We start from the raw sequence: 16,513 nt of genomic DNA, 5'->3' as shown, positions 1-16,513 counted from the left end.
AGGGATTCCTACGTCCAGACCCGTTTTCAGGCAGGGGATGAGCTCACGTCAACTGGCCTTCCTCTGCCTGCGGACGTGGCTATCCGGGTCCGGGTTGAGCCTGTCCTGGCTGGTGTGGCGTTGCGTCAACGGGCCATGCGAGGTGACCTGCAGTCTTTTCATGAGGAGACTGCACGTCATCTCGAATGGCTCGTTGACCACGTCAGCCTGCTGGGACAGGTCACCCAGCCCGGATTCCTCCGTCTGATGGGGATTGCTACGACCCCCTCCTCAACTGGACCCCCTACGCGCCAGTCGTCCTCCGTGCCATCTTCCCACCCATCAGTCACCTGGGTGCCCTGTGGAGCTGCCTCTGACGGTGCGGCCAGGCTGGTGGAGGAGGCATCCCTGCCACAGTTGGGAGTCGGACGTCCAGCAGGGGTGGCCACATCTACGACTGCACCCCAGCCGGCGGAGGATGTGCAGGCAGCAGGAGGCAGTGCACGGGCAGAGGCACAGCAGCAGCAGCAACGTGGTGGGAGCCATGAAGGCTCGGGGCCTTCAACATCGGAGGGGCAGGCATCAGCCGGAGGGCAGGAGGACCCAGGACAGAGAGTGTCTTCCGTTTGGCAGCGGTTGGGCCACGCCATAGATGCGGAGCGGCAGCGGGCGGAAGAGGCACGGCTCACAATGGTCAGGGCGGAGAACTCCATGCGGAGGGCCCTGAGGCGGGCCGAGTGCCTCGAGGCAATCCGCAGGGGTTTGGAGGTGGACACGTCGACGGCCCTGCGGACCCTCGGGGCCATGGAGGAGGACCGCCTCCGGGACATTGAGGAGGAGTTCGATGATGCCCTGGCCCGGGACATCCACAAGTGAGCCGTGAAACTAGCCCGCTGCCCTTGTACATAGTTATGTAGGTAGTGTTAGGTTTCATTTTTGTTTTGATTTTATTTGGACCTTTCGGACATTGGCCACATTTTTGTATATAGTTTATTTTATTAGTTAGTGTAGTTGGATAGGTTTCCTTTCTTTTGTTGGGATAATGGACCCTGGCTTGTTCCCATGTACATAGTTCACTGTTGGATTGTATTTATTTTTTCACATTTTAACCATGGAGCAATGGCTTTCTTTTTTATTTCCCATTGGATTTTGTTTTGTGGACATTGACTTTGGACAACATTACCTTGGAATTTTATTTTTGGTTTTGCTTTTTTTCACGGACATGCTTCTTTTAATTTTTGTACATTCACATTTCTGTTTCTTCATTTTTGATTCTATTTATGTTTCCTTTAATACATATTTTTTTTGGTGAACTTCAATGTGTGGTATCTCATTGGTTTCATGCATTTCATGATATGTGTTTTGAGATTCACTGACACCCATTGGGTGTATGTGAGGGAAATGTGTTTGTTTCGGAACTTGCAATTGGTGTTCTGTGATGTAATTGCAAATTATGAGTGGGTGGATGCAATACTCGGGTGGGTGTTTTGCATTTGGAGGCTGACCATAGGGACGAGGGATCTAGATTGTGATGAGATGTTGGCTGGGGAACATGAGTTGCACATGGGTAGGGGCCTGCTGGCAGGTGCCCAACAGTGCTGGGGGGTGGGGGTGGTGGGGAACATGAGTTGGACATGGGTGGGGGCCTGCTGGCAGGTGCCCCACAGTGCTGGGGGGTGGGGGTGGTGGGGAAGATGAGTTGGACATGGGTGGGGGCCTGCTGGCAGGTGCCGCACAGTGCTGGGTGGTGGGGGTGCCGGGAGACATGGGTGGGGGCCTGGTGGTGGGTGCCCCTGGTGGCTGGGGGGTGGGGGTGCTGGGAGACATGGGTAGGGGCCTGCTGGAGGCTGCCCCTGCACTGCTGGGGGGTGGGGGTGGTGGGGAACATGAGTTGGACATGGGTGGGGGCCTGCTGGCAGGTGCCCCACAGTGCTGGGGGGTGGGGGTGGTGGGAGACATTGGGTGGGGGCCTGGTGGAGGCTGCCCCTGCACTGCTGGGGGATGGGGGTGCTGGGAGACATGGGTGGGGGCCTGGTGGTGGGTGCCCCTGCACTGCTGGGGGTTGGGGGTGGTGTGAGACATGGGTGGGGGCCTGGTGGTGGGTGCCCCTGCACTGCTGGGGGGTGGGGGTGCTGGGAGACATGGGTGGGGGCCTGGTGGAGGCTGCCCCTGCACTGCTGGGGGGTGGGGGTGGTGGGAGACATGGGTGGGGGCCTGGTGGAGGCTGCCCCTGCACTGCTGGGGGGTGGGGGTACTGGGAGACATGGGTGGGGGCCTGGTGGTGGGTGCCCCTGGTGGCTGGGGGGTGGGGGTGCTGGGAGACATGGGTGGGGGCCTGGTGGTGGGTGCCCCTGGTGGCTGGGGGGTGGGGGTGGTGGGAGACATGGGTGGGGGCCTGGTGGAGGCTGCCCCTGGTGGCTGGGGGGTGGGGGTTGTGGGAGACATGGGTGGGGGCCTGGTGGTGGGTTCCCCTGGTGGCTGGGGGTCGGGGGTGGTGGGAGACATGGGTGGGGGCCTGGTGGAGGCTGCCCCTGGTGGCTGGGGGGTGGGGGTGGTGGGAGACATGGGTAGGGGCCTGGTGGAGGCTGCCCCCGGTGGCTGGGGGGTGGGGGTGGTGGGAGATATGGGTGGGGGCCTGCTGGAGGCTGCCCCTGCACTGCTGGGGGTGGGGGTGGTGGGGAACATGAGTTGGACATGGGTGGGGGCCTGCTGGCAGGTGCCCCACAGTGCTGGGTGGTGGGGGTGCTGGGAGACATGGGTGAGGGCCTGGTGGTGGGTGCCCCTGGTGGCTGGGGGGTGGGGGTGCTGGGAGACATGGGTGGGGGCCTGGTGGTGGGTGCCCCTGCACTGCTGGGGGGTGGGGGTGCTGGGAGACATGGGTAGGGGCCTGCTGGAGGCTGCCCCTGCACTGCTGGGGGGTGGGGGTGGTGGGGAACATGAGTTGTACATGGGTGGGGGCCTGCTGGCAGGTGCCCCACAGTGCTGGGGGGTGGGGGTGGTGGGAGACATGGGTGGGGGCCTGGTGGAGGCTGCCCCTGCACTGCTGGGGGGTGGGGGTGCTGGGAGACATGGGTGGGGGCCTGGTGGTGGTTGCCCCTGCAGTGCTGGGGGGTGGGGGTGGTGTGGGACATGGGTGGGGGCCTGGTGGTGGGTGCCCCTGCACTGCTGGGGGGTGGGGGTGCTGGGAGACATGGGTGGGGGCCTGGTGGAGGTTGCCCCTGCACTTCTGGGGGGTGGGGGTGCTGCGAGACATGGGTGGGGGCCTGGTGGAGGCTGCCCCTGCACTGCTGGGGGGTGGGGGTGCTGGGAGACATGGGTGGGGGCCTGGTGGTGGGTGCCCCTGCACTGCTGGGGGGTGGGGGTGCTGGGAGACATGGGTGGGGGCCTGGTGGAGGCTGCCCCTGCACTGCTGGGGGGTGGGGGTGGTGGGAGACATGGGTGGGGGCCTGGTGGAGGCTGCCCCTGGTGGCTGGGGGTGCTGGGAGACATGGGTGGGGGCCTGGTGGTGGGTGCCCCTGGTGGCTGGGGGGTGGGGGTGGCGGGAGACATGGGTGGGGGCCTGGTGTCACGCTCACCTGATTCCCACGGAGGCGCAGGTCTGGCTTCGAGTGCTGATGCTTCTTCAATGGTGAAGCGCAGGATTCTGAAGATGGACTCACTGGCTCGCAGGAATATTCCCCTGTGCGTGAAAAGGGAGTATTACCTACTGACGGAATAATACTCAAGCCTCCCACTCCCTTCCAACCCTCCACGATACCCTTCCTCGATTCCCCGTGAAGTCTCACCTTAGGGTCAGGAAGGATGAGCTCTCCATCCTGCTTCTGATGCAGGGGCGCGTTGAAACCCAGTTACTTCACTGGATTGAGTTTTGATGGGAGTTCAAATAAGCTTGACTATTCAGGTAAGGCGCTGTAAGAGTTCTGTAGCAAGTTCAAAAGTTCAAGCTTAATAATAATGTTCATTGTCTTATTGCAGCAAGCGCCAACGCTTATGTCTTTTTCCCCTTAGGGGCCGGGGTTCGGAATGCCGGAGATATGGCGCTGACCCGAAGTGAAATGTGCAGTTCCAGTAAATGACAGGTAAGTTCTGGATGAGCGTTCGGGTAATGTCTTTGCATTCGCTCATTCAATGTCTTTGTCTTTTTTCCCCATAGGTGCCGGGGTCCGGAATGCCAGGAAGCGGCAGGACCCGAAATGAAATGGGAATTACCCAACAGGTAAGTCTTAGAAGGAAACTGAGCTTTTCCTATTCCCTTCCTTCTCTCACCTTGTGTTCTTGTCTTTTTCTCTCTAGGCTCTGGGAAGTGGCTGCGGATCTGGATGATCGCTGCTGAAGATGGAGGTGCCCAGGAAAGGTGAGTGAAATGCAGCGCTGCAGCGATCGAAGCGAAATGCTTTTGAAATGATGTCTTCCCTTTCACGATTGTCGGTGTGATGTCTCCGTGATGCTGCTTTAGCAGGTAAGGTCTTCTTTCTCTCCAATTCTCTCTTAGCAGGTGACCCAGGATGCTGACAGGCGTGGCTGAAGTCCAGAAGCAGGAGCTGACACGGTGAGCGTCCAGCTGCGAGGAGCAGAACAACGCGAAGCGTGAGTTGCTGATCGGGTGTGGTTTAAATAGCTTTGGAAGAAGTTCCAGGTATGTATCCTTCCACCGATCAGGTATGTATCCTTACCCGACCACACCCAGGGAAAGTAGTCCCACAGGTAAAGTAGTTCCATTCAGGCCTCAAGAGGGCCTGGATGTAGCAGCATGGTCTGCATCAGGTAAGTGCACATTAAAACACTTGAACACATGTCTAGCTTTATGAGCCTGGCGCCTAAGGCGCCAGGACAGGGGTCCAACATGAGCCTGGCGCCTAAGGCGCCAGGACTGTGTCCAAAGGGCCCCAGCTTGGGCCCGCTGGCACTTCCCTGGGGGAAATGATGCCTGCCTCTGGGGTTGCTGGGTCGGACCTGGCTCTTTGGAGGTAGGCATCATGACAGGACCCCCCCTCAAGGCCCCTCCCAAGGTTGTTCCCTCCGGGGGTTTTGGCTTGTTCGGAAATCTCCGGTGGAACCTTTGTATTAATCGAGGTGCGTGAACATGGTTACGAGGCTCCCACGATCTCTCCTGAGGTCCATATCCCTTCCAGTCAACAAGATAGAAGAGTTTGGACTTTAACACCTTGGAGTCTAAAATGTCTTTAACTTCGAATTCTAATTCCCCTTCAATTTGAACTGGGTCTGGAGGCTTGGACAGTCGGGTCCCTGGTTGTACTGGCTTCAAAAGTGATGCATGAAAAACTGGATGAATACACATGTTAGACGGTAAATCCAGTTTAAAGGCCACGGGATTGATTATAGCCTTGATGGGATAAGGCCATATGAATCTGGGATTGAAGGTTCGCGGGCCCTTGAGGGGTAAATGTTTTGTTGCTAGCCATACCTGATCTCCTACTTGGTAAGGAGGAGTTTTACTTCGGTGCAAATCAGCGTTTTCTTTATACTTTTTCTTGGCTTGCTGTAAATGAATTGCAGCTTCTTTGAAGGCTCGGGTTATTGTGGAATGCAGATGATTTACTGCGGGCATTTCCAGGGTCAGAGGTGGATCTAGATCAGATGTCCGAGGATGGTGACCATACAAAGTATAAAAAGGAGTTTGTCCGGTTCCAGAATGCACTGAATTGTTGTATGCATATTCTGCGATCCAAAGGATGTCTTTCCAATTTAACTCGGATTGGTGTAACATGCACCGAAGATATTGCTCGAGAGTCTGATTGGTTCTCTCGGTTTGTCCGTCGGTCTGGGGGTGGTGGCTGGTGGATAGCCGCACATCTATTTGTGCTAGTTGGCAACACTTCTTCCAAAAATGGGAGATAAATTGACTTCCACGATCCGAGACTAATATGGAAGGGAAACCATGTATGCGAACTATATTCTCCAGGAATTCCTTGGCCAAGGTGGAAGCTGAAGGCAAACCTTTTAAAGGGATAAAGTGGGCCATTTTGGAGAATAGATCCACAATTACAAGGATAGTGTTGTGACCAGCACAAGGAGGCAGGTCAGTTATAAAGTCCATTGACAAGGTGTGCCATGGTGCCGGTGGAATTCCCAAGGGTTGAAGTAGGCCGGCTGGCCTTTTCTTTTGACCCTTGTTTTGGGCGCAAATTCCGCAAGACAATACAAAAGACTTTATGTCTTTTCTCCAAAAAGGCCACCAGAAGTGGCGTTTGATTTTTTCCTCCGTTTTAGCGATACCAGGGTGTCCTTCCATTAATGATTCATGATGATGGGCAATAACAAGTTCTTGCAATTCTTTACTAGGCAGAAACAACCGCTCCTGGAAGTAGGGTAAGTCATCCTTAATGGTGTAATGAGGACCCTTTTGACTCCATTCCAGTAAGGCTTAAGAGTCTAGAAGTTGTTTTACTTGTGTTTGGTTGTCCTCTATAGTTTGCAATGAAGTTAGGCCTAAGATTCTTTGTTCAGGTATGATTGGCACAGGTTCTAAACTCGAATTGGGTTCTTCCATGCCAATCCGGGATAAGGCGTCCGCTTTACCATTCTTGCAGCCAGGGCGATAGGTAATTACAAAATCAAATTCCGCAAAGAATAGAGCCCATCGGAGTTGTCGTGAAGATTGAGCTTTGGCCGTCTTTAAATACTGTAAATTTCTGTGGCCCGTAATTACGGTGATGGTGTGTCTTGCCCCGAGAAGGTAGTGACGCCAAGCCTTGAAAGCAGATTTAATAGCCAGTAACTCTTTGTCGGTAATTGTGTAGTTGATTTCAGGAGGAGAAAATTTCCTGGACCAAAAGGCCACAGGGTGTAGTTGGTTAGTTTCTGGGTCTCTTTGCGACAGGACAGCTCCCATGGCCGAACTGGATGCGTCGGTTTCCACAATGTAAGGGAGATCTGGGTGCGGGTGCTTCAATGTAGGTGCAGAGGTGAATTTGGTTTTCAGGTCCTGAAAGGCTTGTTCGGCCTCAAGAGTCCATTCAAAGCGTTTGTTTTTCTTTAGGAGAGCTGTGATGGGTTGGACTGTTCGGGAAAATTCCGGGATGAATCTTCGATAGAAATTGGCAAAGCCGAGCATGCTCTGAACTCCCTTCACCGAGCTAGGAGATGGCCATTTGAGGATGGCGTCCACCTTTCGCGAGTCCATTCGGACTCCTTGAGGTGTCAGGATGAATCTGAGAAACTCCACTTCTGTGGTATGAAAAATGCATTTTTCGAGCTTTGCAAATAGTCTGTGCTGGCGCAATTTCTCAAGAACTGCCCTAACATGTTTTCTGTGATCGGATTCTGAAGAAGAGTACACCAGGATGTCGTCAATATAAACAATGACACAGACGTCGATAAGTTCCCGAAGAACATCATTCATAAAGTACTGAAAGGCGGCAGGTGCATTGCTCAAACCGAAGGGCATCACCTCATATTCGAAGAGCCCAAATTTGGTGCGGAATGCAGTCTTCCATTCGTCGCCTTCTTTTATACGCACCAGGTGATAAGCTCCTCGGAGATCTAACTTGGTGTACACACAAGCGTCTTTCACCTGGTCGATAAGCTCAGGGATCAGGGGCAGAGGGTAACGATTCTTAATCGTTATTTGATTTAGGGCGCGATAGTCTATACATGTTCTAAGGTCGCCCTCTTTTTTCGGCACGAAGAACAGAGCTGAGGAGACAGGAGACTTGGACGGGCGAATAAAACCATTGGCTAGGTACTGATCTAAATACTGACGCAAATGTAGGTTCTCAGGTTCCGTAAGAGCATAAATCCTACTACAAGGTAGTTGAGCATTGGGTACCAGATCGATTTGGCAATCATAAGACCGATGGGGAGGTAACGTGTTAGCCTGTTCCTTCTGAAAAACGTCTTGGAATTCTTGGTATTCTGACGGTAGCTGTGCAGTGGTGGAAGTTGCTGAGGCTAGACCCATAACTGGATTTCTTGGGTAACAAGTTGGTTGACAATCAGGAAAACTTATCTTCTTTGCTCGCCAGTCAATTCTGGGATTATGTGTTTCTAACCAAGGAATTCCAAGAATTACTTGAAATTGTGGGGCCTTGATCACATCAAACACGATTGCTTCCCGATGTCCATCCTGACCCACCAGTGTCATTTCAACAGTGGAATGCGTTACAGGCCCTGAGGCTATTTCGGTTCCATCTACTGTAGTAATGACATCTTGGGTTACTTTCGGGCGGAGAGGGAGCTTAATCCTGGAAGCAAAATCACGGTCTATGTAATTTCCAATAGCTCCACTGTCGATGTATGCTTTTATAGCATGCAACAGCTGAGGCTGTTTTGGGTCCACGAGCACCATTGGCATGACAAAATGCGAGGTCAAAGAGTTTGTTTTCAAGCTCGGCAAGCGGACCCCTACGCTTGTCGGGATAGGTCGTTTCCCGAATCAGGTGTCAAAAAATCGTTATCAGTGGCTCCAACCACCTTCTTAGGTGGTTTAACCGGACAATTTCGAAGAAAGTGACCGGAAGTCCCGCAATACAGGCAAAGTTGCTTTTGCCGCCTTCTCTCTCGTTCCTTCTACGTTAATGGTCCTTTAACACCGCCGATTTGCATAGGTTCGGATACGTCGGTACTCTTGGAGTTAGCGTGGGTTTTGATCGGTACTCGGGTTTCGTACTTGAACCGATCTGCTTTTCTGTTTTGAAGTCTGTGATCAAGTTGAACCACCAAGTCTATGTAGTCTGCGCAGACCTGGGGTGGATCTACTATCTGAGCTAGAACATCCTTAAGCTCACCGCGCAGGCCTCGATGAAACAATGTGATCCTTTTGTTTTCTGGCCATCCAATTTCCACAACCAGTCTATTAAAGGTGGCAACGTAGGACAGGAGATCCTGATTACCTTGTCGTAAGGATAGCAGTTCGTTATCAAGGGCCTGTCCTTGAGAGTGTCGAGCAAACAATCTTTCCATGCTGGCCTGGAAACCCTGAAAATTCTGGAGAATGGGATCATCCTGATTTACCAATGGAATAGACCAATCGGCAGCACTGCCACTGAGGTAAGATAGTATAAAGGCTACCTTGGTCTGATCGTTAGGGAAGGCCCCGGGTCTGCATAGAAAGTGTAAACGACATTGGTTCATAAAGACGGCATATTTCTTGGGATCCCCCGCAAAAGGTTCTGGCGGGGCCAAAGGCATGTGTTCAGGTAGATTGATTTGTACCGGGTTATTCAAACCCATTGATGTGGAAGTACCTCCGGAATTAGGTAAAGGAGTGTGCCCTGCCTGGGCCTGCAATAACCTTTTGGCCAGGTCATCTGTTCTTTCCTTGGATAGGATCAGTTCTCTTTTGAGAGCGTTAGTCTCCTGGCGGCTGAGTGCACTTCTGCCCGTAATTCCCCTAAAAGCTGGGCCAGCTGATCTGTCTCGGAAGTCTCCATAGCGCCCGGGTGGGAAATTGTGGGTAGGCTTCGCGTTCTGTCACTCTCACCTGATTCCCACGGAGGCGCAGGTCTGGCTTCGAGTGCTGATGCTTCTTCAATGGTGAAGCGCAGGACTCTGAAGATGGACTCACTGGCTCGCAGGAATATTCCCCTGTGCGTGAAAAGGGAGTATTACCTACTGACGGAATAATGCTCAAGCCTCCCACTCCCTTCCAACCCTCCACGATACCCTTCCTCGATTCCCCGTGAAGTCTCACCTTAGGGTCAGGAAGGATGAGCTCTCCATCCTGCTTCTGATGCAGGGGCGTGTTGAAACCCAGTTACTTCACTGGATTGAGTTTTGATGGGAGTTCAAATAAGCTTGACTATTCAGGTAAGGCGCTGTAAGAGTTCTGTAGCAAGTTCAAAAGTTCAAGCTTAATAATAATGTTCATTGCTTATTGCAGCAAGCGCCAACGCTTATGTCTTTTTCCCCTTAGGGGCCGGGGTTCGGAATGCCGGAGATATGGCGCCGACCCGAAGTGAAACGTGCAGTTCCAGTAAATGACAGGTAAGTTCTGGATGAGCGTTCGGGTAATGTCTTTGCATTCGCTCATTCAATGTCTTTGTCTTTTTTCCCCATAGGGGCCGGGGTCCGGAATGCCAGGAAGCGGCAGGACCCGAAATGAAATGGGAATTACCCAACAGGTAAGTCTTAGAAGGAAACTGAGCTTTTCCTATTCCCTTCCTTCTCTCACCTTGTGTTCTTGTCTTCTTCTCTCTAGGCTCTGGGAAGTGGCTGCGGATCTGGATGATCGCTGCTGAAGATGGAGGTGCCTAGGAAAGGTGAGTGAAATGCAGCGCTGCAGCGATCGAAGCGAAATGCTTTTAAAATGATGTCTTCCCTTTCAGGATTGTCGGTGTGATGTCTCCGTGATGCTGCTTTAGCAGGTAAGGTCTTCTTTCTCTCCAATTCTCTCTTAGCGGGTGACCCAGGATGCTGACAGGCGTGGCTCAAGTCCAGAAGCAGGAGCTGACACGGTGAGCGTCCAGCTGCGAGGAGCAGAACAACGCGAAGCGTGAGTTGCTGATCGGGTGTGGTTTAAATAGCTTTGGAAGAAGTTCCAGGTATGTATCCTTCCACCGATCAGGTATGTATCCTTCCCCGACCACACCCAGGGAAAGTAGTCCCACAGGTAAAGTAGTTCCATTCAGGCCTCAAGAGGGTCTGGATGTAGCAGCATGGTCTGCATCAGGTAAGTGCACATTAAAACACTTGAACACATGTCTAGCTTTATGAGCCTGGCGCCTAAGGCGCCAGGACAGGGGTCCAACATGAGCCTGGCGCCTAAGGCGCCAGGACTGTGTCCAAAGGGCCCCAGCTTGGGCCCGCTGGCACTTCCCTGGGGGAAATGATGCCTGCCTCTGGGGTTGCTGGGTCGGACCTGGCTCCTTGGAGGTAGGCATCATGACACCTGGTGGAGACTGCCCCTGGTGGCTGGGGGGTGGGGGTGGTGGGAGACATGGGTGGGGGCCTGGTGGTGGGTGCCCCTGGTGGCTGGGGGGTGGGGGTGGTGGGAGACATGGGTGGGGGCCTGGTGGAGGCTGCCCCTGGTGGCTGGGGGTGGTGGGAGACATGGGTGGGGGCCTGGTGCAGGCTGCCCCTGGTGGCTGGGGGGTGGGGGTGGTGGGAGACATGGGTGGGGGCCTGGTGGAGGCTGCCCCTGGTGGCTGGGGGGTGGGGGTGCTGGGAGACATGGGTGGGGGCCTGGTGGAGGGTGCCCTGGTGGCTGGGGGTGCAGGGGGACATGCGTTGGTGGGCAGTAGTGCAAGTTGACATGTGGGTTGGCTGGGGGGCATGGCCATGGTGGATGGGGTGCCTGCAGGACATGTGCAGGGTAGGCCCCTGTGGTGTGAGCCAGCTGCAGGGGCCGTGGAGGGTGTAGAGGGAACACCTGGGAGGACCCACACGTGCAATTCACGTGTGCTGCTCCCCGCGCACCCCTGTAATACACGTACCCTGATGAGATCGCGTGTGGAACTTCCCGTGCACCCCTGTAATACACGTACCCTGATGGAATTGCGTGTGGAACATCCCGCGCACCCCTGGAATACACGTACCCTGCTGATGCTGCGTGGGATACTTCCCCCACACCCCGAAATACACGTACCCTGATGAGATCGCGTGTGGAACTTCCCGCAAACCCCCGAAATACACGTACCCCGCTCAATCGCGTGTGTAACTTCCCGCGCACCCCCGAAATACACGTACCCCGCTCAATCGGGTGTGTACCTTCCCGCGCACCCCCGAAATACACGTACCCCGCTCAATCGCGTGTGTAACTTCCCGCGCACCCCCAAAATACACCTACCCCGCTCAATCGCGTGTGTAACTTCCCGCGCACCCCCGAAATACACGTACCCCGCTCAATCGCGTGTAACTTCCCGCGCACCCCCGATGTACACGTACCCCGCTCAATCGCGTGTGTGACTTCCCGCGCACCCCCGAAATACACGTACCCCGCTCGATCGTGTGTTTTGCTTCCCGCGCACCCCCGCAATACACGTGCCCCGCTCGCACAGGCCCAATTGCTGTATGTTGCCACTTTTGTGATGCGCTGGGACTCTACCGCCTGCCTTCGTTTGGCGGATGTGTTTCAGCTTGTGCGTGTCTTTGGCTGTGCGTGGCTTTGCCCTATTCGATTCCATGAATACGTGTGGTTCGAGTGCGTGTGGGCGTTCCGTCTGGTTCCCTGCAGTACATCCCCAGTTACGCCCTTATTTTCGCGCGTTGTTCCCCATTCCGCGCGTTACGCCCCATGTCCCGCCCACTTTCTGGTGTATGCGCCGAGGTTGTGCGCTTTCACTGTGCGCGTCGCGCACGCCTTTCGGGATGTTGCAGTGACTTGTGCGCCAATGCTCAGGTTTGGCGCACATCCCGAGGTGAACACGCGCAGGGACTTCCATGAATCGCACGCGTGCGCCTGTTTTTTTCCGCTTGCGCGAAGATTTTCGGCGCACAATTGTTCCATGAATCGGCCCCAAAATGTCTTGAAAAGTTGAAAGCATCAAGGGATTTCCACAGTAAAAGTGGCTCTGTGGATCTGTAAAAATCTGGGTGCAGTACCCTCGGCTGCCTGAATGACAGCTGTCAGGGGCCTGCAGGATTAAAACTGTAAACATGTATAAACTAAAATCAAATCTTTGCAATCTAAGAGGCCTGTTATTGAGAGTAACCCATCTTGTAATTGTTTTGATTCCATGGTTTAAAATCTTGAAACAGTATTTAGCTGTGATTTGATCCCACAATTTTGTTGTATGGGAAAATTCAACAGAATTAACCTTTAAACTTAAGCTGGCTAAAGTTATCAAACCGGAATAACAGCTTTCCTCACAGAGGCAAGGCCTCCCCCTCCCTCCACCAGGAAATCACACCTAAATAATAAAAGGGTGGGGAGAACCTGGTCTGCAGTGGGGAAGGAAACAATGAACAGCTGCAAAGCAGGAAAGGCTAAGTGTGAGGACCGTCGTAAAATGGCCTCTGCCAAGAGAACTGGGAGGTGAGTGCTCCTGAACTGAAGGGAGACACAAGGAGGCGGAGACAAACGACCATCTGTGGCTGGACATTCACAAAGAACATTTTGTTTAAATACATATAACTTGCCACTTAAAATTGTCAAAAACACAAAAGTAACGGAATTGTAAATCTAATTTTTGCCTGCACATTTCAAGAGGCGGCAAGATCGAGTGAAATATTGTGGAAGGAAATGGCAGAAAATGTGATTTTATACCAAATGTATTTCTGCTAGAAGTATGAAACTTTATACACTTATGCCCACGTTATACACGCACACTTGTAGAAATTTGCTGATAAATGGGACATTGGGCCTCATTCCGACTTTGGAGGTAACCACGCCGCTATTTGCGGCATGGCTGCCTCCAAAATCGTTCCGACTCCGCCCTGGTGAATGGAGTAATTACCGGTCCAGTCCAAGGTTGGAGGGACCGGTAATTCCCCATTCACTAGGGCCCTTCCCCATTCCCATTTTAGCCCCCATAGGACTCAATGGGAATGGGGAAGGCGCTTATAACGGTACCGTAAATTACGGTACCATTATTTGCACTAAAGTCCCTTTGCGGGTCCCGTCCTTAACGCCTGCTAAAAGCAGGCATTAAGGAATGACCCACAAAGGTGACTCGTAGTAGGGCAGTAAGTGTTTAACGGCACCGGTCTTGTTACTGGTGACCGTTAACCCTTACCGCCCTACTCGGAATGAGGCCCATTGTGTTCCTGATGAAAAGGGCGAAATACTGGGAAAAGCAGACACAAGATTCCACAGCTACGGGGTTTGGAGGAGTAGCTGCTGTACAAAAATATGTAATCTGTATATGTGGTTGTTATAGAGGTTGCATATGTGTAAATATGTATTGTGTCAAAAGTAGATTTTGTGTTCAAGAGGCTAGGGGTGGACCCTAAGCCTCATAAACCCACACCATAAAGGTGACACCCTGTTTTTCTCCTACTATCAAGGCAGAGAGGAGATTCTGACCAATCCCTGTCAAAGGGGTGAGCTTAGGCTAAACCAGCACACACTACCCCTGTATCATAGCATAAATAGAGACAGCAGAGGGCAGAAAAAGACAGACAGATTCACCCACTATCAGAATGCTGGCGGAGCACCCTGCTGCAGAACTATCCATCTTCCTTGCTCCAGACTCCAGAAACTTGGCAAAGCAGAACCCATTGCATATCTGAACCACTTTCAGCTAGGCCTCAATTTCCAGAACCAGAACCCACCCCAGAAACCTAAGGGGAACTAAAATATAGCCGGGCTGCGCTGTACTGCCTGCCTGCTGAAATAATTATCCTCAGAACCAAAAAGGGCAGATTCAATTCAGTCCTGTGCCATGCTGTGACCAGAATGCATTGCAGACCAGATCCTGTCCTGTGCCGTGTGGTGTCCAGAGCGCCTTGAGGCTGCCCAAATCCGATATGCCCAGCAGCGTGACCAGAATCCCTGACCAGAATCCCTGACCAGAATCCCTGACCAGAATCCTGACGGTTCCGTTTGAAACATAGCTAGTGAGTATATATAGATAGAACTGTGTCACTAGCATATGTACCTTGCTTAGTCCATCCCTATTTAAATCCATCATATCTTGTCTTCAGAACCTGCATTGTTAGGAGTACTTTTGAATTGTCTGAACTCTCTATCCAGTCCCTCCTATCTTCCTCCTGTGCTAGTATTGTTAAAACTCTCTCTGCGCTGATCTTTTCCCATCTGAAGAAGTTGAGTTTCCTTAACAGGTGGTCACCCTGATCCAGTGATTGTAATCCCTGTGTGGTATTCACTTCTTCATCGTCATCCCCTAGTGTAAGCAAACTCATTTGTCGTTTTTAAAAGTGCCTTTCTGTTTTTCCTTCTCGTGCCTATGTCCAAAAACGACCTCCACTAAAACGTCCATAACTTCCTCCGTTTTTGTGCCTAGAAACAAAATTTCAGCTTCTGCTAGTAGCTAATATCCACAGCTTTAGGTCGCATTTAAAACCACATCCCAAATCCTTACAGTTATCCCGTTATCGCGATTATCGCGCAGTGAAAAGTTTGCCGCAAATTTTGTTTTAGGGAAATTCGTACACCTGTAAAACAGCTTATGATTGCTCCCGGCCTTAATTTTAAGATTTCAATTTGTTTCTTGGTATTCAATCATTACTTGTGTTTGTGTGCAACTATCCAAAGTGGCTCCCATAGGAATTACCACAATTTCAGCAAGTTAAACCATATTTAGTGTTTTTGCCCAATCCATTCTCAAGATAACCTTAAAAGCCATTCAGACAGCTTGACAGTCGATTCTTTTTTCGCTTGTGTTTACTGGGGGAAAGTGGGATTGATATTTTGTTTGAATTCTATCATTCCTGAATACCAGCTCTCTCCTCCTATCTCTTTACATTGCCTATTCATTTCCCTCCCCTGTGTCCATTTACATGCTGCTCTGTGGTGATGTTATCTACACCTTGGGGTTGCCGGTATTTACAGCAGTAATCTACCGGAAATACTGGCAAAACCATTATCGTGATACCATTGTGCTGGTATTGCTGGTGAAGTTTTCCGGCGTTGCCGGTATTTACTTTGCCAGACCTTTAAAAGCATTGGTACACTGTGTTACCTGCACTTTCACCATTTTACCGACAAAGTTACCATGACCCCCTTTATCCAGAACAATTAGGTCCTGATGGAAAATTGTGTGTGGTACACACCACTGTGAGTGTGTGCAGGCATGGCGCACCACCTGACCACTATTAATACAACAAATAGGGCTGTCATAATCGAAACACAAAAGTTACAAAGAAATACATTCCCAGACAGCATTGGGCAGAGGGTGTTTGCTCCACAGCAGCTGCTATAAAATGTATCGTATTACTTCACAGAGAAACCGGCGTAACTACAGAGAATCACATTGGAGTATTTACTAGGGCTGTACCGAATAACATATTTAGTATTCGGCCGAATACCGACTAGTTTGTCAACTATTCGGCCGAAGCCGAATATGAACCTGAATAGTTGCTTTATTTAATAAATCATGTTAAAACTTCAAAAAACACACTTATTAAAAAAACAAATAAAGCACCATTTTAAATGCATTCTATACTTTTATTTCTCTTCATTGTAATTAATGTAGCATCTTTATTTAAAGTATAAAAGCCAGAAATAAAGCAGATTCAACCAAAATGAAGGGACCAAATGTACAGAAGATTGTTGCATATTCAGTGCCAGTTAAAGTAGGAGGCTTCACAAATGCAAAAGGACTGCCTTTGTGAATCAGATGCATTACATTCTCTATCCATTTGCAAAGTCGATGTGGTCGAGTTTCAAAACTTCTTTGCTGCTCACATAGAAATGTATAAAATGATTACTGTCGGCTCATGCAGGACACAAGTCAAGAGGAAATCTGAAATGCGTGAACTCCATCTCACAACTATTCACCCAACCCAAACAAATGCTGCTCACTTTTCACTTATCCTAGCCACTCTTTTTTGCCAATACACAAACATATGCAGTTTATAATCCCTGATAAAATATCAGATAATGTTAAACTCAGGACTCAAGTCCTTAAAAAAAGAAAAGGAGGTCTATGACGTACGCAATGGGAAATGACAT

Source organism: Ambystoma mexicanum, chromosome 6q (assembly GCF_040938575.1).
Source record: "Ambystoma mexicanum isolate Mex_15411 chromosome 6q, UKY_AmexF1_1, whole genome shotgun sequence".
NCBI lineage: Eukaryota > Metazoa > Chordata > Amphibia > Caudata > Ambystomatidae > Ambystoma > Ambystoma mexicanum.
This window is presented reverse-complemented; position numbering follows the sequence as displayed.